The sequence below is a fragment of the Mus caroli genome, chromosome 15 (assembly GCF_900094665.2).
Source record: "Mus caroli chromosome 15, CAROLI_EIJ_v1.1, whole genome shotgun sequence".
Classification (NCBI taxonomy): domain Eukaryota; kingdom Metazoa; phylum Chordata; class Mammalia; order Rodentia; family Muridae; genus Mus; species Mus caroli.
The window spans coordinates 89408824-89417433 of NC_034584.1; positions in this window are offsets into that span (position 1 = coordinate 89408824).

Sequence of the window (8610 nt, forward strand, 5' to 3'; positions counted from 1 at the left end):
GGAGGAGGGGGGAGGAGGAGGGGGAGGAGGAGGAGGAGAAGGAGAAGGAGAAGGAGGAGGAGGGGAGGAGGAGGAGGGGGAGGAGAAGAAGAAGAAGAAGAAGAAGAAGAAGAAGAAGAAGAAGAAGAAGAAGAAGAAGAAGAAGAAGAAGAAGAAGAAGAAGAAAGTCCTGAAGCTATTGGGAAAGAGGAAGCACATATAATTAAGATGCATTGTCTACATCTATGAAATTTTCAAAGAATAATTTTTTTAAAGAGCTAAGATTTTCTAGACAAAGAAGTTCAGATTGATAAGACTTGACTGTTCAGTATACAGTCAAGGGAGCCAGTGACAGGCTAAGGTTTCAGTGACGTAGAAACTTTAGGGTTCTTTGAGAAACTGGTTGTGTTGGATGGTGTTTTGCAAGCACATGGAGGAATGTTTCACTGAAGCAGACACAGGAGAGAGGATGTTCTACTAAAGCAAGCACATGAAAGGACGCATGATGAAGGATTCTTTGCTAACGACACACATATTTTGGTCTGCCTTACATTATATAGTTGAGCTCCAATTTACCAGGACTCCATAGAGAGAAAAGCGCCAAAAAAAAAAAAAACTTCTGGTGATGTGCTGTGGCTTCCTGCCACCTCCACAGACTCAGGCTGATTGGCAGAGTGATATCAGATGAGACAGACTCACATGCTGAGGCAAGACCTGCGAAGAAAATGTGATGTTTGAGGGGAGTATCAATAGACCTCCACGGATGTTTCAGATCTTTGCTTCTCTGAGAGAGGAACAGCAGAGAACTTCTCCTGGCATCCCTCTGGGTCCCTCCTAATGACTAGTGCCATGGCTGAGGCCTGGCTGTCTCTGCTAGGCAGTGCCCCCACTACTGATTCTTGTTTGCTATTCCAACTGGACTGCTGGTGCAAGAGAGCAAATGTTTGTGGATGCTGGTGTATCCATGAAGTGTTTGCGAATGAATCAAGCTCCTGCTGCTAACCTGTGAGCTGAACTGCCGATTTCCAGACAACTCAGATGGAAGTTGCTCCAAAGAACCTTTATAAACAGGTTCACTTTCCCTGTATCCTTTGTTTCCCCTACCTCTGGTGGGTGGTGGGCTACAAGGGATGTTAAACCATTTAAGAGCCATTATTAAAAGTAGAGCTTTGAAAAACTTAAAGTTACATTTCAGGAAATCAGAGATATAAAGGGTCAAGGCGTTAGATGAAATATTCCTGTAGAAACTGAGTCACCAAGGTCACCCAGCCAAGTTTCTTACACGTGGTAGGAAAAGCAGGGTCAATGACAACCCCAGAGCTTCAGTCTCAGAATACTGCTGGCAAGTTAATTTTCTCCATTTGCAGCAGAGATGATGTTGGCAAAAGCTTTGATGACATGCCTGCACTTGGACCTAGAAAGGCAGCGTTGGATGACTAGATATAAACAACTAGTGAGAAAAACCATCGTGTCCAAGGATATGGTGATATTTATTGCTGCAACAATGAAATAGGGGTTGGTACACTAAAACAAACAGCAACTATGTGCACCATCCATCACATATGCAAGACTATGATGTCATCTCTACGTGATTTCTATAGTTTAAAACCTCGGGTTGTGGCTTCAGGAGCCACACAACACATAGAGGCTCATGCTCAGAAATGTCTGAGCCTGCTTCTATGACACAGTGAGCTTAGAAGATCTACTTCTGTAAGAGAAAAGGAGACCTGTGTAGGATCATATTGAAAAGGCACAGGGACCAAACTGAACCATGTACTGGTAAGATAGAATGACTTGTGTACTAAAGTGAGTATTAACTACAGCAAACTGAAGAACACCAAGAGTTTTTTTTTTAAAACTGTGAGTTCATGGTTAATGATAATAAATAACTGTAATAATAATAATAACAATAGCAATACAAAAACTTACTACTTCCTTTGCAGTGTTGAGTGCTAAGGTACTAATTCACTAGCGCACACACACTAGAACATTATTCTGAACTTGAGCATAATCAAGCAATTGATAATGGGTGATCCCCCCTCACAGAAGAGTCTGTATATGTGACAACAAATGCAGAAGGAATGACAGAATTATTGTCTCATCATTACAAAGAAAATAGATAATCAGGCACGGGGCACAAGACAATAACACAAGACAATGTCATGTTATTTGTTTCCTGACAAAGACCCAGTTGCTGGCTTTTCAGACTATAGGCCCTTCCACTCCAACTTAACACAGTTGTTTAACATGGCCAAGTAGATAGTAAGTGTGGGCTTGAGAAAATGCAGGGGAATTTCTTATGTCATTGGACTGAAACATGGGTCACACACACACACACACACACACACACACACACACACTACATGGCACAGAACTGATCCAACTGAGGTCATCCTAAGCCAGCCAGATGCCAACCTCTCATGGACTCTTGCTGAGAAATTGAAATAATATTTGGATCTGACCAAATCTCTTCAAGTCATGCATAGAATACAGAAGTGTGTTCATTCCTCAGGGAGACCAATCCAAAGGCTAGAACATGAGACATTACAGGCAACAGATACCTGATTTCTTGATAAAGCTGAGAACTCACAGGTTAAAGATGGATCTAAGACCCTTTGATAACACAAAACAGGACTGCTTGCATCCTCACTGAAACAAATTAATGATAGAAAGACACCTAGGAACTCTTGACTTAAATATTTGATGCTATTAAAAATTTACTGTTTGGTTTCAGATATAATAATGTATGTGGCTTTTAAGAGTTTGTGGCATATGAACGGTATCTCTCTCTCTCTCTCTCTCTGTGTGTGTGTGTGTGTGTGTGTGTACAGCTATGACTATTATGTTGCAAACTAATCCACAGGGCTATAGAGGTGATCAATGAAACAGGAAATTTTATGATTGTTGAAGTGAGATGGTGCTATGGACTCATTATACCATTTTCCCTGCTTTTGATTATTTTTCTCTTATTTTCCACTATAAAAATGAAAAGGTCCTTTTCAACAACCAACTATTTTCCCCAAATAGCTGCAACTAACAGTTTCCTGTATATATTTCCATATTTCCTTCATGCACATGCTGGCAAATCCTATATAAAATATGTAATCATTCCATATAGGAGAAGCTTAAATTAAATAAATTAAATCCCGCAGATGTTTGTCTGCCTACAAGCAAACATTCAAATATTACATAAATAAGTATATAACAAGTTGAAAAGGATATTTGACACCTACAATCCAGTTCACCAAGATAATAAAAGTATACACAAATATTTTTACTGTAGTAAAAATCCTCTACAAAAATACATCCCCTTTCGTGAATAAAATAACACATACTTTGGAGCCAGGGATAGATGGATCTTGAATACATATTTTCACCCTTTATCAAGGGCACGTGCAGAGTTAATTATGTAAAAGTGTCTTGTGAACAATTTGCCAAGCAAGATCATGCATCCTTAAAATATCCCCAGACAAAATTGCCTTGTGAGCCCGTTGTTCTTGACATGGCTACCTACTCAGTAGTAAAACCCTTTCAAGCGCCAGAGGCTACCCCAGGAAAGGCTTACTACACATATCTTGGTCCTCAGCCAAGTCATATGCACAAATAATTCTAGATTTTTACAGTTAAGTATCAACCTTGCCACCAACATTTTTTGTATAAAGCAAAGCAAAGCAAAGCATTTGCATACATAGGACCGTATCTGATTGAGAATTTAAGTGGATGTCTGTCTAAATTCTGACAAGGATATAATTTTAAAAACCACATTTGATGATATACCATTTTTATTTTCTAAGGAGAGCCATTTTAGTTGTCCTTCTTTCTTGTGTTTTCTTTCTCGAATGCTCTGTACCTGAAATGTGCTGAATAATTAGATGTTCATTCGCCTAAGGAACTTGTCTGTGCCAGCACATTATTTATATAAACCTTAGGGCTGTAATAATCAAGTTGTAATAATCAAGAAGCAGCTATTACAGAACTTACGGTATTCTTAATCTTCAGTTAATACCAGAAGATTGTCTTTCATAACCACAGTGGATATTGTAAGTGATTTTTTCACTGTATGAATAGTTACAGTAATAGAGAAATGTATTCCCACATTTATACAAAAGCTTATAAACCAGTGGTTCTCAGCCTTCCTAATGCTGTGACCCTTTCATGTTATGGTGACTTCCCAACCATAAATTTATTTTTGCTGCTACTTCATAACTATAAGTTGCTATTGTTATGAATTTTAACATAAATATTTGATATTCCCTATGCTCTTAAGGGGATTGTGGCCCCCAGGTTGAGAACTACTGCTATAGCTTCTGGAATAGAGCCCACAGAGTAATTCTGAACCTGTCTTATCATCCAAAAAAAAAAAAAAAACGCATTTGCCCTTAAAATACCCAGGTCCAGCCTGCCTTCTGAGCACCACACAAGTGCTTGAGTCTTGGCTACTGCCTGATTTCTAGCAGAGCCTGTAGAGAGAATCCCCTTATCCTAGACCCAGCCAGGATGCAACAGCCTCGATCTGGAGCAGCACCCCATGTCCCCAAGAGAAGGCTTTGTACAGCGAATGGATTTAAGCAGGTGAGAGGTAAGGCATCGTGGAGCTCATAAACAGTGTCTATGGTGGTCTCTGTGCCCGCTTGCACAGAAGCTGTTGAAATGTAGCAGAGCATTCAGCTACAGGGTTGTTTTCACTACCTGTGTTAAGTCTATGAGGAATGCCTCCGTACGCTGCAGGCTATTAGAGGCTATGGATACCAAAGGAAGAGAACTCCATAGTTGAAAATAACCAAATACTTTTGGGCTATTTTGTCTTCTTACATATTATTATTATTATTGCTGTTGGTGATGATGATTTTGTTGGTGTGTGTGTGTGTTGCACAGATGACCGTGTGAGATTAGAGGACAACTTGGTGAAGTTGGTTCTCTCCTTATACCGTGTAGGTCCTGGGGATGGAACTCAGAAGACCCTTCATAGACTGGGCTGAAATCTGGCTCCAAACGAATATCAGCAGAAGGGTCTCTTCAGATCAGAGGAGTAAACCTGTGGGCCAGTCAAGGATGCAAGCAACGGGAAGCATCATCCAGCTGCTAGGGAAGGGGAAGAATGCCTGCCTAGGAAACAGGTGCCCAGTCCAGTCCATCTCATCTTAAGGCTGCAGATATATACATATATATATTCTAGCTCACAACTCCAGGTTTTAGTCCATCACTGCTGAGAAGTCAAGGCAGGAACTCGAGGCAGCTAGTCACCTCCAATCCATGAGCAGAACAAGAATATCCTTCCTTGTTTGCTAGCCTCTCTTCTGCAGCCTAGGGAATGGGGCCACCCATATGAAGATGAGTCCTCCCGCATCAATTACCTTCATTCAGGGCATTCCCCATAGACATGTCCATAAATCAGCACAAGGTACAAAGTCTCTCATTGAGACTCTTTTCCCTGGGTGACGTTTCCTAGTTGATTCTTGGTGAAACCCGCACCAAGTTGGCGGTTAAAGCTGATCATTAGCAGCCGTAAAGTCTGAAGATGCCCTTACATGCTGCACTAATTACCTGGAACTGCGCTTGGGGGCAGAACAGAGCCTTCTCGCAGCCCCTGTCACACAGAATCTGGATAGTGAACCCTAACGTTGAAGCCGGCTTCAACGTCAACGGCTGCTCTAACCGTCAGACATCTATTTTGAAAAAGAGATGAGCGCATGAGTTCTCAACAGAAAGATGACTAAGAGGATCGTTTCAGTAACCTTTATAGCAAACCACTGGGAATTTAGCTGATACACAGTAACCCACCCATGGAGATCTGCATCCCAATAACGTCTAGCAGTAGACTGTCCTCACTGCCCAACGCCTACAACTGAGACCCTGGGGCAGGACACTTCTAACTCTCAAGTTCTTCTTCCCTCCAAAGAAGGGGAAACATATTTCAAGCACAAGTGTTTTGGCTTTGCTAAGTACATTCAACTGTGTCACTAGTCATTCATTAAATTATATAATCCACACTAAATGTTCTCCAGTTTTCCCCCCCCCCCCGCCCCCAAAGAGTCTTGTGTCTGGAATAAATCCTAGCAAGCTGGAGCAGCCCTGAAAGGCGTTTGTAAATGTTTCCCGATTTGACCTGGCAGGATTCCTCCTCTGATTGTTCTCCTTTGCCTGCACATGTCCTTTCTGGCTGGCCCTGTTTGCCTTTCTGTACGTCATTCCGCTGGGCCCTTCGAGCTCTCTTTGCTGATTCTTCTCTGTAACTGGGAGACTTCCCAGTTTCTTTGCAAGCCATTCAGCTCTCTTGGCATCCCTTGCTCACTGATCAATTTGAACCAGTTTTCCACTCCTGCCTCTTGGACCCAAGTGGAGTGTGGGAGGTTCCTGGAGGGCTTGTGAGGAAGTGACTCTGGATGCTGCGGAGCAGAAGGCTTTTCAGCTGCTCTTCCCTAGCCTGGCCTCAGGCACAGGTGCCTCTCATTCAAATGGAAATCTTACCAAATGGTCGAATTGGACCCGAGCTACTACTTTGGAAGAAAGCAGGGATACTGGTTGAATTCTGAATTTCATCAGATTTACCAAATTAGTTCCTTCAGCTAAACGTTTGCTTTGTATTTACTGCAAAAAAAAATATACAATATGCAAAAGCTAATTCTATGAGTAGCAGTTAAGGTGGAGACTCTCAAAACATGTTTTCCTCTTGCTGTAGAGTAGTGGTTCTCGACCTTCCTGAGGCTGCAACCCTTCAGTAGTTTCTCCTGCAGCGGTGACCACCAAGTATAAGATTAATTTCACTGCTGCTTCATAACTACAACTTTGCTACTGAGATGAGTTGTAATGCAAGCATCTACTCTGCCGGATGGTCTTAGGAAGGTCCACCCCAAAGGGTCATGACACATCGACAACCACTGCTTTAGAGTATTATTTCGCTGTTAAGCATGTGTCATGCCATATTACAGGTTTCATACACAACCCCCTCTCCCAGAACTCTGTTGAGTTTCTCAGCTTTGACTTATTTGGAAACTCCATTTTATGTGCAAACTATGGTAGACCACAAACTTCTGAAGCAGACATTGTTTGACAAACATTTAAATTACAGCATCATCTTCAAGCACCATCCTTACCAAAGTCGAGCGACCTCCATTTTTTTCATACTCAAGAGATTATTCTACTCTTTATAATTCCACCCACGAAACCTGCTCCTAGCCCACTCCAAAATCCCTGCCTCAACTCCACATTCTCCCTGTAACATAAATGTGCCACTGCTCAGTAATGAACCCGAGAAATGGAACACCAATTTTTCCACCTGTTCCGAAATTACAATCATGAATTGTTTAAAAATGTGTTCGTGGTTACTTGGCAATGCATAAGGAAGACCGTATTCAGGACTGGCAAGGCATGTACTAGGGTGGCAACGGGACCTTGAAAGAGGAAGAAGACGCCTATAGATTAGAAATGGGATTCTTGCCAAAGTGACCAGCCACCATTTGATGGTCAGAGTCAGACAGACACACACACACACACACACACACACACACACACACCGGCAACCAGAATTTTAAAGGGCAATTTGAAGTACTGAAGCAGAGGCCACACAGAGTGCTGCTTATGGTCTGTCTCATGGCTTTCTCAGTTTGTTTTCTAACAGACCCCAGGATCAGCTGCCCCAGGGACAGCATCATCATCAACAATGGGAAGGGCTCTCCTACGTCAATCATCAGTCATGAAACTATCCCACAGGCTTGCCTACACGCCCATCTGGTGGAAGCATTTTCTCAGTTGAGGTTCCTTCCTTCCGAGTGACTCTAGCTCAGCTCATGTCGACCCGACAAAACACTCGCCAACACGGTATTCAACGAAATAATCGCATGGTAGATTACAGCTATTGCTTTATGCATGTTAAACTATCCCTGCATCTCTGGAATGAAGCCAATTTGATCTTGGTAGATAAATTTTTAGTTTGTTTGTTTCTTTTTATTGAAAATAGATTTTTTTTCCCTCGTATTATAGATCCTGATTACAATCTCCCCTCCCTCTACTCCTCCCAACCTCCCCTTCCATCCAGATCCACTTTGGTTCTATCTCTCATTAGAAGACAGCTTCTAAGCTATATTAATATAACACAATAAAACAAAAACTAACACATTAGAATTGAAGAAAAGGAAAAAATAAAGAAAAAGAACCCAAGAAAAGGCACAACTGCTTTTATTGTATTGAGGAATTCCCCTTGTATCCCTAATCTATCCAGACTTTTATCATGAAGGGAATTTGGAGTTTGTCAAAGGCATTTTCTGCAGCTGATGGGATAATTATGTAGTTCCTGTCTCTCGACTGCATATATGAGGGATTATATTTATTAATTTATGTACATTGTATCTCTGAGATGAAACCTACTTGATTATGGTGGATGGTATTTTTGATGTGTTCTTGGATTCAGTTTGTAAGTGGTTTATTTAGAATCTTTGCATCTGTGCTCATAAAGGAAATCGGTCTTTAACTCTCTCTTTTTATTGGATCTTTATGTAATTTAGGTATCAGAATAACTGTCAACCTGGTTTTAAAAAATTGGGCAATGTTCCTTCTGTCTCTATTTTGTGAAGTAATTTTAATAGTTTGTATTAGCTCTTCTCTGAAAGTCTGTGTTAAAACCATTTGGCCCTG